Here is a 14641-nt window from a genome sequence, read left to right as displayed (position 1 = left end):
GAATAAAATATAAACAATGAACAAAAATTGGATTAAAAAAAAAAAAAAAAGAAATCGATAAAAAATTTGATTAAAAAAAAAAAATGTATATAAAGAAAGGGGGGGGGGGGGGGAAGTATCATTGCGAGTGTTGAGTGGCTGTGAATGGGAGATTGTAGTGTTTATAGTATAGTGTTAATGTCTATTTCCTCGTTGAGTCCGCCTGGGGACAATATTCATGCTGCTTTCTGCATAACTCCACACCTATCATCCAGAAAGCTCTGCAGTCTCCTGGATACAGAGGAAGCTAGGCAGACTAGCAGCACCTGAGCACACAGGGCATACCCTGCTAACTGATCACAGCTCACCCAGTACAGTGCGCTAACTATACTTTTACCTAGCAATAATTACAGCCACTCTGCCTACAGAGTGACAACTAAATGTACCTATCAAAACATAGATAATGCTATCTACCTAATCCTAGCACCTACCTAGGAGGTTGCTACATGTACATAAACATATAAATAAATTACACATGGATTCTATGTAAAATGTGTAATTGTATGTTTTCAGGGGGCAGCCATATTTGCACACTCCATGGGCAGACTCTACTTCCTGCTTTGCTGTACTACACATTAGATAAGCATCATTGTGACTTCTTGCATTGCATATCAGTCATCCAACTCAATGAAATCAATACGCTCATTTTGTGCCTGATATCCTATCTTAACATTTGTTAGACAGAGCTATTGAAGTTAATTTCCCTGACTCTTAACAAGTATTTTACATATATCTACATTTTATACAGAAGCAAAAATATGTGCAAACAAGCATGTAAAAATGTGAAGGTCTGGACAAAACTTCTTAAAGTAAACAAATAATAGCTCAAACTGTATACTCAGTGATCAGTATAACATCAAAAGTGAAGTGCAACCAATACATACAAATCATGTTGGAAATAGCCAAGTGTCAGGGCCAGTTCACACTATATGCATTTCACTTGCTTTTTTTCCTGCATCCAAAACGCACAGTAAGTAGGTTATATGTTTGTCAATGCCATAGTTCACATCAGTGCTAGCAGTTCCAGTGCGTTCCGGTTGCAGAAAAAAATAGTAGGACATGATGCATTCATGATGCGTTCTGCACAGAACTGTACTGGAACGCAGTAAAAAGCATCAAAAACGCACTGAAATGCACATGTCCCTATTTAAATTGTAGAAAAAGAAGGGAAAAAATGAACTGGAATGCATTAAAAATGCACTGGAATGCGTAAAAAAAGTATCAAAAACACATGCAAAAACGCATCCGGAACGCATCTGGACTGCGTTTCTATAGTGTGAACTGGCCCTCAAAGAAATCAGAGTATACGAATTCATCTTGCAGACAATTAAAAAAGAAGGTCTGCTGTCACACCACAACCTAGTTACACCTCAAAGTGAATCATTTCCTCTGCATCATTTCACCTTTTAGGCCAGTTCACACTACATGCGTTTTTAGTTACATTTTTTCTGCATCCGAAACGCACAGAAAGTAGTCATTGTCATAGTTCACTTTAGTGCTTGCAGTTCCAGTGTGTTCCAGTTGCAGAAAAAAAGTAGAACAGGTTGCATTTTTTCTGTACAGAATTGTACTGGAACGCAGTAAAACGCACCAACAACACACTGGAATGCACCAAAACGCACTGAAATGTACATGTCCCTATTTATATTGAAGAAAAAAAGAGGGGAAAAAATTTACTGGAATGTATAAAAAACGCACTGGAACACGTCAAACATGCATCAAAAATGCGCATGCAAAATCGCATCCAGAAAGCATCTGGACTGTGTTTCTATAGTGTGAACCGCACACAATGCCGTGCAGTTCCTGCGTGAATCACATGCGATATACCGCACCGCATTAGTGTGAACCTAGCCTCAAGGGAAGTAAAATGGGTATTTGAATCATTTTTTTATTTTCATACCAGTCATTAGAGGGCTTTGGAGAGGAGGGTTGCCAATATGCTGGAGATGGACTTTAGCTGAATTTCAAAATTCTTCTTTCTGCATAAATAACTGTTTCCTTAAAGTAGACATACTCTCCCCAACATGAATCCAACCTCCCTCCCTTTTTCCTGCAAATTGCCCCCCACTTCTGTATATCTTGCCTTGGCAAGAGCCATGTAACCCCCAAGCTCCTGCAGTCTCCTGGGACACTCACATCACGCACCCCACCAGGCTTCAGCTCTGCAATCAAAAATGTGCATGTGTCACTGTGTGAGGCCGGCTGTCTTTTCTTGCTTGTTGCAGCCTACCCCCTGATGCAGTGTATCATCAGGGGCTGGAGGACTGCAAGAACCGATTGATGCCTTGCTCCCAGTGAGGTCATAGAGAAAGCAAGTGTGAACAGCAGATCACTATAGGACTTTCCGATTCACTGGGTGTGTGACTATGCTTATTAGGCATGAACCAACAAACCAGGTAAGAGGGGATTTGGGAAAAAAAACAAAACAAAAAGAATCACCAAAATGGGGAGGGGAAGGGGGGTTCCTCTTTAAAAAATACACTCCATGTGTTTACTAAGTGTTGTTTACCTGGTGACATTTATTAGGGACTTTGGAGTAGCTGTTTTGTGCTGAAGAGATAATGATCTGAGTCATAAAGGAGGCTCAGATTCCTGCTGTGTCTTAGGAGATAGGTGCACATGGGAAGCATACTCCTACTTATTCTCTCTCCGCCTGCAGCCTCTGCAAGTGTTTCCCTGGAGGGATAGTAAGCTTCTTCATTATCCCATGCCAGAATGTCAGCCCTACGCCAGTCATTTAGGGGAATCCTTTAGATTACAGCTTTCTACATTTCATCCCTTGGAGAGACGAGAGCAACATGAAAGTGCAGCTGAAGGTACAGTATTGTGGAACTTGTCATTGTCATGCTCACATAGTATTAACATGTCTGTATCTCAGGGATTATATAAACTAAGCTTCATCAAACTTTCCACCTGCTGTGGAACTACAAGACTCAGCATAACCTGTAGGCGACTTCTCAGTGTTTGCTGTGCCTTGCAGTTCCATCCAACAGCTAGAGAGCAACAGGTTTACTGTCTTTAGATGAATATAGTAATAAAACAATAAGTTACAAACAAAGTTTATAAACACAAATGTATAGTGTATAATTGGAAGGAAATTAAAGGAATTAACACTGATCATCACAACTAATTTATAGAAAAAAAAAATTGATTGGGCAAGTGTACAATGTACTGATGCACAGCAGTGGGCAAGAGACGAATCCTAAAGCTATACTGGAACAATGCAATGTATTCTTTATTACAGCACTATTAGCATTTTACTATTATTTTGTACTGTGCGTGTAATCTGTCATGGTTGCCTTACAGTCTAAAGTGTAATGATATGGCTAAATGAAAAAAGAGGTGTTCATCGTCTACTGTCATAATGATATTGTACATAATGTTTTATTTGAAAATCTATATGGTTAATTTCACGTGCATGAGTTGGAAACACCTATGCCAGTAGATATCATGTAATGAGCTGATATTTTGATGGATTCTATTAACAATTGCCATGGCCTTCTAAGGTCTATTACTAAGAGGATATAGGTTGATCCTGAATAGCAAAGCATGTATACAAGCCAATTTTGTGCCGTGAAAGACAGAACTTCATCTTTCAGCTTGTTGGGTTTCCATGGCAACCATACTGCTATTATAAGTGATTATGACTCTAGTACATTTGAAATGTTAGATTATTAAAGCAAAACGCTAGTAAGTCATATACCTGACATTTGCTGCTGTAACAGCTGTCTTATTAAATTAGCTGAAGACACATTTTTTTTTTTTGTCCAGTATGACCTTATAGTTTGTAGGCGATGGTTTTCAAATGTACATGATAAAATGATTACAGCTCTTGGACTCTAGATAAAAAATTTTTTTAGTAGGGTTGGAAATTTTTTTCTGATTCTCTACTAATAATATCACCTCTTGGCAGAAGTGAAGTAATCCCAGTGCTTCATGTCCTAGGTGACCCGTTTTGGGATTTGTATGAAGTAAAATGGTACAGTACAGGGGGCCCTCAGAAATAGTTTGCATGAAATTGCTTCATGAAAGTACATTGTTCTTGGTTCCCATGAATCACTAATCTTCATATGCCCTGGAGGCTTCCATTGTACCTTCTTTAACATTTATGCCTGGGCAATAAAATCTCTTCAGTACATTCACAAATACCCATATTTTGTCTCTTTAAAATGCTGCAAGTGCAGAAAATGATGTGCTGCCAGAAATCCAGTGAGGTTCTAATTTGTTGTTAGAGCTGATAATACAATGCCTCTTCTGCACTGATATCTCAAGCAGTGTTTTTAGCCCGCTCAAGTTCTTCCCTTGCACTACAGAACCCTCACCCTTATGTTATGGACATAAGGAGAGGGGGAAGTGTTCAGTACTCCATACTGGGTGTCTTTTTATTTAATCAGACATACACTCACTGGTCGTTTTATTAGGTACACCTTTCTAGTGCCAAGAAAATCTCCCCCATGCCATTACACCACCACCACTACCCTGAACTGTTAATACAAGGCAGGATGCATCCATGCTTTCATGTTGTTTAGGCTATATTCTGACCCTACCATCTGAATGTCTCAGCAACCAGACTGCCCATTCTCTTGTGACCTTTAACATCAACAAGGAATTTTCGTCCACACAACTGCCACTCACTGGATATTTTCTCTTTTTCGGACCATTCTCTGTAAACCCTAGAGATGGTTGTGTGTGAAAGTCTCAGTAGATCAGCATTTTGAAATACTCAGACCAGCCCATCTGGCACTAACAACCATTCCATGTTCAAAGTCACTTAAATTCTCTTTCTTCCCCATTCTGATGCTCAGTTTGAACTTCAGCAAGTCATCTTCACTATATCTACATGCCTAAATGCATTGAGTAGCTGCCATATGATTGGCTGATTAATAATTTGTGTTACCAAGCTATTGAACAGGTGTACCAAATAAAGTGGTTGGTGAGTGTACATTTAGGCTTCATTCACATAAACATATGCACATTTTCTGCATGGAACTCTTGCTGGTAAAGCTGCCAGAAGATCCTGCATAAAATTCGCACCTAAGGCAGCCAATAGATGCATAATTTATTTTTGTTCAACAAGCAAATGGACTGAAGGGCTCAAGTGTGTGGATAGCGGAATCCTCCCCATTGTGTTATTGTATTCTGACAGTGGGGGAACTTTCCCGCTATCATAATACACTAATCAGTGCTGCTGGCTCTAGCCAGCGGCGCTGATTGAGTGGGAAAAATCTGACAGGGCCCATACATGGGTCGATATTTGGCTGGCCCCTGCTGAACCAGCCAAATTTCAATCTATGCACAGTATGGCTGGCCTAAAGGAATCACATTTAGATCACAGTTCTTCAAATGACTTCATGTGTGTATACGTATACACGTTTATATGCATACACGTGAAATCTGCATTTCTGGACATTTCTGGACACAGCTATGTTCTACTGCATAGCATGTGTTGAGGTAAAAAACGTTTTTACTTTAGAACCACTTTAAGACTAAAACAGACAGATACCTTCTCCTTAACCCTCACACAGTGGAATCACCTGTTACTCTCTGGCAAGCATATAAAACCATTATTGGGGGTCAGATAATTTAGATATCTTCATGCAGAAAAAAAAAGAACATAATGCTCTTATTATCAATTTATAGAAAGTATATTGGCACAGGAGATGTGGGTATGAATATTACAGTCCCATGGGTAATTGGGAAAGAAAAAAGTTCAGTTGTGGGGATAATTAGGATCTCTCCATTATGGGGTTAAATTCTAGAGCATGTAGCAATGAGCTGGCACTGGAGAGATGGGGTTAACATAGTACAGTCTCATAAGTTGTGGGGGGGCTATTCAGCTGTTAAGGATAGCACAGTCGTGAGGCAGCACCCTCTAGAGTTAAGATGGACTATGCAGTGAGAGATAAGAGGAGAGAGAGGGGCGCCAGACTAAGTGCAGTATGAAAATATCATTTTATTGCACACAATATAAAGTAACTCACAGGAGGTAAGTGGTAATCAAGCATCGGTATAATAGGGACGTCATCCGAACGTGGTGCCAGAGGCAGAGTGGAGGAAATGGGTGAGTTCCAGGGGCCACAGCTGTAGTGAAGGTCAGGTCTTCCTCAAACACATTGATCCCAGAGACAGAGTAGAGGAGTTGGATGAGTATCCAGGAGGCCACGGAAGTGGTAAGAGCCAGGTCTCTGGCTTCTGGTGCACTCGCCGGGAGGGTCACAAAATAAATGTTTGGTCTCCTTGCCCTGTTAAAAATTATTTAAAATACTTTTTTAACTAACATTCTAATTGTAATTGTTAGCATTATCCTTTATTTTTAAAGAACTAACATATTATTCTGTTCTGATCATCAGATAATAGATACTAACTGCAATCGCTAAATAAAGGACATACCAAATGATGATGCAATCCAAGTACCCATAAACTCCAGCTCATAAATCAGATCACAGATACAAACTTCAATCTACAAATAAAGGACATGCCAAAAAAGGATGCAATCCAAGTCTCAATGACTCCAGCTCCTATTTTGCATCTGTAATTTTTTTGTGTGTGATCTCTTGATTAAATTCTTATTAGGAGCAAAACTTGCTGTAAGAGATCAAATCTGTTCTTAGATGACGTTCCTAATGCTGGCCATAGATGGTTCCAATTTTGGGCAGTTCAGCATGGACCAGTCAAGATTCGATCTATGATCAGGCTGATTGTACGCAATTCAAATTTTGTATGACTTGGGTACAACCAGCCTGTCAGGTTTTCGTGTGATTACTGCCAATAATCACTGTGTTCTCCAGGAAAGCATGGCTCCCCCCCTGCAACCCCCCCCCCCCCCACTAGGAGAAAACACAATACCACAGGAGGGTTTCCCCCATCAACATGGACTGTTGATGGACCCATGGCTGCAAAGTAAATCTCATGATCTATGGCCAGTTTAAGTAATTTGTAAATTAGGAGATTTTCAATACCTCTTAAAATAAATCATAGTACTCTCCTTTACAAAGCTTTCTTCCTACTTTTTCCCCAGAAGGCCAGAGCTAATTTTGTTGAGTCATCTGTCAGGGTCTTTGTCTACTTCTAAAACTAAGATGATACAAGGATGATGCAGCAAAGTGCTGGTGTGTGTGTACAACATTCTCACACTGATCAGCCTATGCTGGTAATTTGTTACTTGACAAACACTTGCAATGCTACAGCAGTTCCAGATAATGATCAAAACCCCACTTTGAGGGTATGCTTCATCCTCTTTGCAGCAATCATTCTTACATGCTCATGTAGGCAGACATTGAGTGGCTGTGCTTAGGCATAGTCACTTCAATGAAATCTGGGGACTGCTTTTAAGTGGTAAGATATATTTTGAAATTATGTTCTTGGTGTATGTAGTGACATTTCATGAGTTCATTTAAGCAGAGTTACGGAGTTCTTCCTTGTAATACTTGTATGTTAGTAGAATTTTGTTTTTATCAATTTAAATTCATTGTTATGTAGAAAACTTATTGCCCTTTTTTTAAATTTTGACATTTTTAGTTACAATCTAATTGAAGGCAAAGAAATAGTTTTGCAGTCAGCTAGATACTGCAGTAACAACCTTCATTTTCAAAATTCAGCAGGGACTGTCCAAATTTCAGTCCTACTATGGTGGTTTCCAATGGGGTTGTTGGGAAAATTGTGTTTGATCAGTCAATACAGTCTCCTACAGCCAATTGGCTGCAATGCTGATCAGTGTTTTCTGACAGCGGAGGAGTCCCTGCTGTCAGAACACAATAACAACGCAGGGAAGATTCCTCCACCCACTTTGCTTGTGTTGATGGGAGAATCCATTCAGTTTTTTTTTCGATCAGCCTATTGACTGGGTATATAATTGTAGTGCTTCTGAGCTACTATGGTGTATTGAAAATTATTTTAATTATATAAAAAAAAATAAATTTAAATAATAAACGTGTGGGTCGCTTACACTATACACATACCCATATTAATAGGTGCCTCTAATCAATTATATGTAAAATTTGTGTCGCGCTCCACTATTAGGCAAAATATAAGTGTATTATTAACCTCCTGTAATCAAATTTGTTAAATATTAATCATATATCATATTGTGATTCTTCAAACACCATATACTAATTTGGTAAAAATTGCCATGAACCATCAATTAAAGTGCAGTGTTAAAATACCCAAATTATATAATTGAAAAGTGTATATGGTGATTAAATAAAATATAAATTAAATTAACTAATATTAAATTAATTCAAACAAAATATATACATATAATCAAAAAGTGCTATCAGGGGAAGAATCCCTAAGAGGTTATATCCTTTAATCCAGGAAAACAGGGCTCTGGATGACAACAAGACCCCCTGTGGAAAAAGCATATCACTACACTCATCTATCCATCCATCCATCTGGGATAAGGATACAGCCTGAAAATCGCCCACTAGTCCATTTAAAGGGACAAAAGCTGTTTTGACCTCACTTAACGGTTTGGTCAAAAAATAAGGTAAGCGCATATAGAAGAAGGAGCACTTTATGAAAAATCATCACGAAGTGGACTTTTGATTGTATTTATATATTTTGTTTGAATTAATTAATTTTAATTTAATTCATATTTAATTTAATCACCATATACACTTTTCAATTCTATAATTTGGGTATTTTAACACTGCACTTTAATTGATGGTCCATGGCAATTTTTTTACCAAATTAGTATATGGTTTTTGAAGAATCACGATATGATATATAATTAATATTTAAGAAATTTGGTCACCATTTTTCTCTCCATTTAGAGAATTAGCCTGCTGTTTTAGGCCTAGGGTCTTTTAGAGCTCTTATGGCGGAAAAAATGTTCTTACCACGTCCGGTATTAAACCATTCCTCTACGGGAATCAGAAACGGCCTATAGGATGCTGAGCTCCTACTGACAATGAGATAGAGCTTTTTACCTTTAAATGGGAGTCTACAGTACGTTACAAAAAAAATCTGGAATCCGCTGAATGGTTACGAATAAGCGCTAGTTTTCAACGTGAAATGCGGTAACCTTTTTGTCCCTGACAGTGTGATATGGATTTTTATCAATAATGAATAAAGATTGAAGAGTGCAGCAAATTCTGGGTTTTTTTACCTTGCAGTCTTAGACAAGCTGTGCGTGCACCTTTACTTAATGGGTGCACCCCAATGATTTACCACAACAAGCATTCAACCAAACAGGGTGTTCTCACCTTTCAGGACTCCATTGATGGATAGTTAGACTACCTACTTTTGGTCTCAGTTTGAATTAACTGGAGTGACTCTTGGTCCCCTGTTGGTGGTGACTTTAATTTGTAAAACCATGCCACTGAGGATCAGATCCCTTAAAGGAAAAGTTCACCTTTTTAACAAAAAATAATGAATGCACATTTTTTTTGCAGGTCAAAAATGTGCATTTACTATTTTTTGTTTCTGAAGCCTCTAAAGCATTGCATTAGCGATCAGCAGATTGCTGATCTGTCAGTGTATCTGTGTGCAAGCAGCTACACTCTGACAGGAAGAGTCACATATTTTCATCCATCTTGCCATCTTGTTTTTAGGAAAACATCATGATTTCAATGTTTTATTACATCATATAGATATTTATGAATTCAACTTTTTTGTGTCATAAGATCCAAAGCTTTGCTGGCTCTGGGGCGTGCGATGACCATAGATTGCTGTCCATTATGGAGTCCGTATGCTATAAGTACAATGCCTCTGATCCCTTTGCTCCATGACCCTGATGATGTCAGTACAACAAAATGCGTAGAGCAGAGCAAAGGGATGATTCTATTGAGGACTGCCCTGTGTGAGAAATGAGCTGCTTTGATGTCCATGTAGTGTTGGCAGATAAACACCCCGACATGGTGAGCAGTTTCCTTTGTGTTTTTTTGAAGTCTTCATGTATGCATTGATCCTGGATGCCTAAACAAGTTTATGACCTTTTGAAGAATCAAGAGCCCCAATCCTGGCTTTAAAAGGTATATCTGCTTACCTCCTTTTTGATAAAAAGGTTATTGCTACAATACAAGGTGAGTTAGTAATGATAGGCGTGGCGGCGGCATTCACGGGAACACAAATATAGAAGGTTTTTTCATTTTGCGGCTGTCGGCTTGTAGTTCTTAATGAACTACCCCGGCGCTGTTGAACGCTGTGATAGCTCATTCTCTCTTAATGTCAGAGTGTATCTGCTTCCCCATACAAGTTACAAGCACACAGATACACTGACAAGTCTGCAGGAGTCAGCAGATCGCAGGTGCAATGCTTTCCTGGTTCTAGTAAAAAATAATAAATGCATATTTTTTGTACCTGCAAAAAGATGTGCATTTTATTTTATTTTTTTAAAAAGATGAACATATCCTTTAATTGCTTGCATAGATATAATTTGCCAAATATCTGGCACTAGCAATCTTGTATTACCTTCAAGTGGAGCTGTTCATCTTAATTCCTCGCTGAGAAAGTCTGTGGACCTTTGACACTATTGAGATTAATAGCAGATTTTTCCTCTTTTGGAATTTGTGGGATTGTTGGGGAATTTCTGTTTAGCATTATCTCCCCTTCTCTTGCAGTCTCTCAGTCCCTTATGGTCTCCTTCAACCCTTGCCATACTGGAACCTGGCAAGGCATAACACTGGTCTCTTTGTACCAAAAATCCCTGGGCGCTATTCACTGAACTCTGACCAGGTAGGGTATGGTCCTTCCCCTCCATTGTGGGAGGACCTCCTTAAGCAGTATTCTCTTGCCTGCTCCTTGAGTATGGTTCTCTGGGACAGACCGTTCTTGAGTCATCAAGGGATGCCTCTGTTGGCTGGTTCTGACCTGACCTCCACTGGAAATTATCTGGATGCTGCAGGACCTCACCTCCAGACAGATTTAAAAATTCTCCTTGCAACAGAGCAGCTGATCTTCTCCTTATGCTGAACAGGGATGAGTGTATTGTTTGTGACAGTGTTGTCTTTCCTAGCATCCAGGTATTGCCTTCCAGATCCCCCAACTAATGATACCCACATTGAAAAGTGAGGGTTCAGCATGTGAGAGCCCATTCTTTCCTTTTTTGGGAAGAAGTATGTATAGCTGGAAGGTCCTGGACTCCCCTGTATGGTCAGCAAGCAGGACACACTGTTACCCTGCTGCAGATTCCCCCTCAGGTGGTTGGTGTGAGTATGAAGACTTGTTTAGGACCTGCTCATCGGACGATAGGTCCTCTTTCTTTGACTGAGGAAATCCTCTTCAGATTCCTTTCTCTTAGTGATTCTCTATCAGGTACATATCCCTACTATTATTATTAGGCCCCATTCACACCTACCAATTTTAAACTTACATTTTACATTTTCCTAGTAGAATATTCCTACTATTAGTATTAGGCCCTGTTCACACCTAGCAATTTTAAACTCACATTTTTAATGTGTTTTTTGCATATTTTCATGACATGTATAGGATAGATAGCCCATTGATTTCAATGGGCTGTCCTGCACGTGATATATTTAGCAAAGTAGCTCATGGAGCTTTCTGATTCACTAATTTTTTGCTGTACATTTTGCTGCATTTGCCATGCAGCAATATGCACATTTGCTTTCCACGTTTGGGTGCCAGTAACATAATGGCACCACGAGCGTAACACATGTTTCTCCTGCATTCTGGGTATGCACAGATTTGAATGAAACTTTAGAATTCATACTCCTCATTCCTCGATGAAGGATTCTGCTCTTTAAAGAGGTAAGTTAAATGATTCTTAGAACCACATATTTTGTAACAAAAACGTATGGGTGTTGATTGGACAAATCCTACTTTTTTTTTTTTTTTTTTTTTTGGTCCTGATGTTCTTTTTTTTTTTTTTTTTTTGTGGTCCAGTATGGGTTATATCACCACAGCATAAAAACTTGTGAACAGAACTCTAAGTCCAAATCAAAAACATCATACATATATAAAAATAAAATGTTAATTTTATTTTTCTAACCTACAACCAGAGCCCAGAATAGAAAAACTCTAGAAACAGCCTTCATGAAAATGTCCGCTTTGCAGGGATACCACGGACGTTAACCATTTCAATACCGGGCATGTTTACCCCTTCCTGCCCATTCCATTTGGTGTCCACCCTGGAAATCTACAGCATTTTGACGGCCGCCAAACGGCTATTGGCCCGGGCGTCTTTTGGTTAAAGTACGTCAAAATGAAAAATCCAGGAATTATATCTACACGCAACCAACTGCTTAACAAATATCTTTTTATTTGTAGATTAACTTTAAAGAAACAAAACACATATTAAAAACATAGTTATACCTGTTAAAACAGACTTCGCCCTAGCTGAGCCTTCTGGTGAATAAGGTGCGTATATGCATCCTGACACATGAACAGTTAAACTGCTTTCTACAGTTTTGACTACAGTATATCGTTCATCCCTACCTGCCCTTGTATGCGAGTGTTGTTGACCACCCTACCCTCTCCTTCAGGGAGATTCAGGGTTACTACTCTTCAGTTTTTTCCAGTTTAAGGGTTTTTCTCCTGTATCCATTTCAATATACTGTGAAGGCTCTCACATCAATGACAAAGGTGTCCGTTTATGAACTAGCAGTAATAGATCGCTGCTCAGTTCTCCAGCATTCTCGGAGAACACAGTTCTCCTGTGAATGCCCTTTATGAAGCATATGTAGATCAGTTCTCCAAACGAAGGGAGAATGGTCTACAAACGCTGGAAAACGGCTGATTTTACTATAATCTGGTGAGATTACAGTAAAAAATCAGTTTACTAAGCAGAGGTAAATTATCGCTGCTTAGTTTTCGGTTCCTCCGATTCTCCAGCTCTGGGCTGGAGAATGTGGAGGGAGAACACAGATCTGCAGTGAAGGGCTGAACATGTTCTCCGCTGATCTCCTGAGTGTCATAAACTGTGAATGACCAGAGAATAGCTGCGATCCTCTGAATCACAGCTATTCTCTGTGTCATAAAAGGACACCTATCTCTTTAGAAGATTAATTCTTCAATCAGGTAACTTCATTCCTTATTATGGCAATTTTCATATTTGGTTTGTGCATTTCTTCATTCAGCCTTGATTTAGCCCTGGTTCACACTAATGTGGTGCGGCACATCGCATGTGATTCGCACCAGAACCGCACCACATTCCTGTGCAAATCACATGCGATGTTTGTACGGTGCGATTTGAGCCATACATTTTGTATGGCTCATATTGCAATGCATCCGCACCAAAAAGGTGCAGGGCCCTTTTTTTCCTGCACCTGATTCGCATCCCATGGGTGTTCACACACATGCGATGTGAATTCTGGTAATAGCACTGTTTTGCGATATGTTTAGGGGTGTCGTTAATTTAACAGTGACACCCATACCAGATCGCATGGACGCTGTGCATTTGCAATTCGGTGCAGGAAACACACAGGATTTGCTGCGTTAGTGTGAACCAGGGCTGAGTGTTCATTCTTTCAGATACACTTATGTAGTATGATCTCTGCATCTTTTGGATCATGTTGGCATGTGGAGCTATAGGAGAAAAACAAGAATTAAACTTTCACTGGGCTCTAGTAATGAAGAGCATCGTATAAGCCTTTACATTTTTTTTTTTTATTTGTTGTTTCAAATTGTCATTAGGGTATTTAAAAGCTCTGCAGGTCATTCCACGGTTATCATGTCAGAAAAGTGTCGTTCACAAATGTGCTAAACAATAACAGGATAAGCCAGTATAAGACTGAACTGTTTTTAATTAGACTGAGCAATCTGATCAGTCTTTTAATGAGATAATGGAAAGGTAATGCACACTCATTGTGTTGTTGAGAAAAAGCATGGTATATGTATGGGGCAAGGAAATAAGGTTTTCTCTAGCATTTAGAGGAGGTTTTCAACATAGCATGCATTAAACTTTAACTCAACTGTGGGAATCTTAATTTCAGCCATATGACAGTATTTTTTAAGTTTCATTGGGCAATCAGAAAATAAATGTAATTTAAAAAAAATAAGAATCCCTACTTTGGTGTATTAGCTTTGTTAATTAAACTTATAGCTGTACAGGGGTGGATTTACTAAAACTGGTGCACGCTGAATCTGGGGCAGCTGTGCATGGTAGCCAATCAGCTTCTAAATTCACCTTGTTCAATTAAGCTTTTGTAATAAAACCTGAACGTTGATTGGTGTCTATGCAGAGTTGAGCCAGATTTTGTACTCTTCAGTTTTAACAAGTAACTCCCACAGTATATTAAGCTGATCACATTCACAGATATGGCTGAAAAAATAAATGCAATAATTTTATGTAATATTCCCTCCACTGGAAATCATCTGGATGCTTTAACCACCGAAACTTCAGGTGCGACATGCGATTTTTACAAATCGCACATGAAGTTGCATCTAATGTATTTCTATGGCACTGTCTTAATAGGTGCAATTTCAAGTACCGAGATTTGAAAAATAGTTCCTGCATTACTTTTTCACCACTTCAGTGCGACTTAACTCTCATAGACTATACGGTAAATGACACAGAAATCGCTCGTGTGTCTACATCAGCGCTACGTTGAAGTCGCACTTTAAATGGCACCAAATCGCACCACTTTGAAATTGCTCTTGATGTGAACCAGTGCTAGGCCTTTTCTGACACTTTGTTTACATGTTG

The sequence above is a fragment of the Staurois parvus genome, unplaced genomic scaffold (assembly GCF_062004578.1).
Source record: "Staurois parvus isolate SC_StPar_1 unplaced genomic scaffold, SC_StPar_1.0 ptg000549l, whole genome shotgun sequence".
Lineage (NCBI taxonomy): Eukaryota > Metazoa > Chordata > Amphibia > Anura > Ranidae > Staurois > Staurois parvus.
This window is presented reverse-complemented; position numbering follows the sequence as displayed.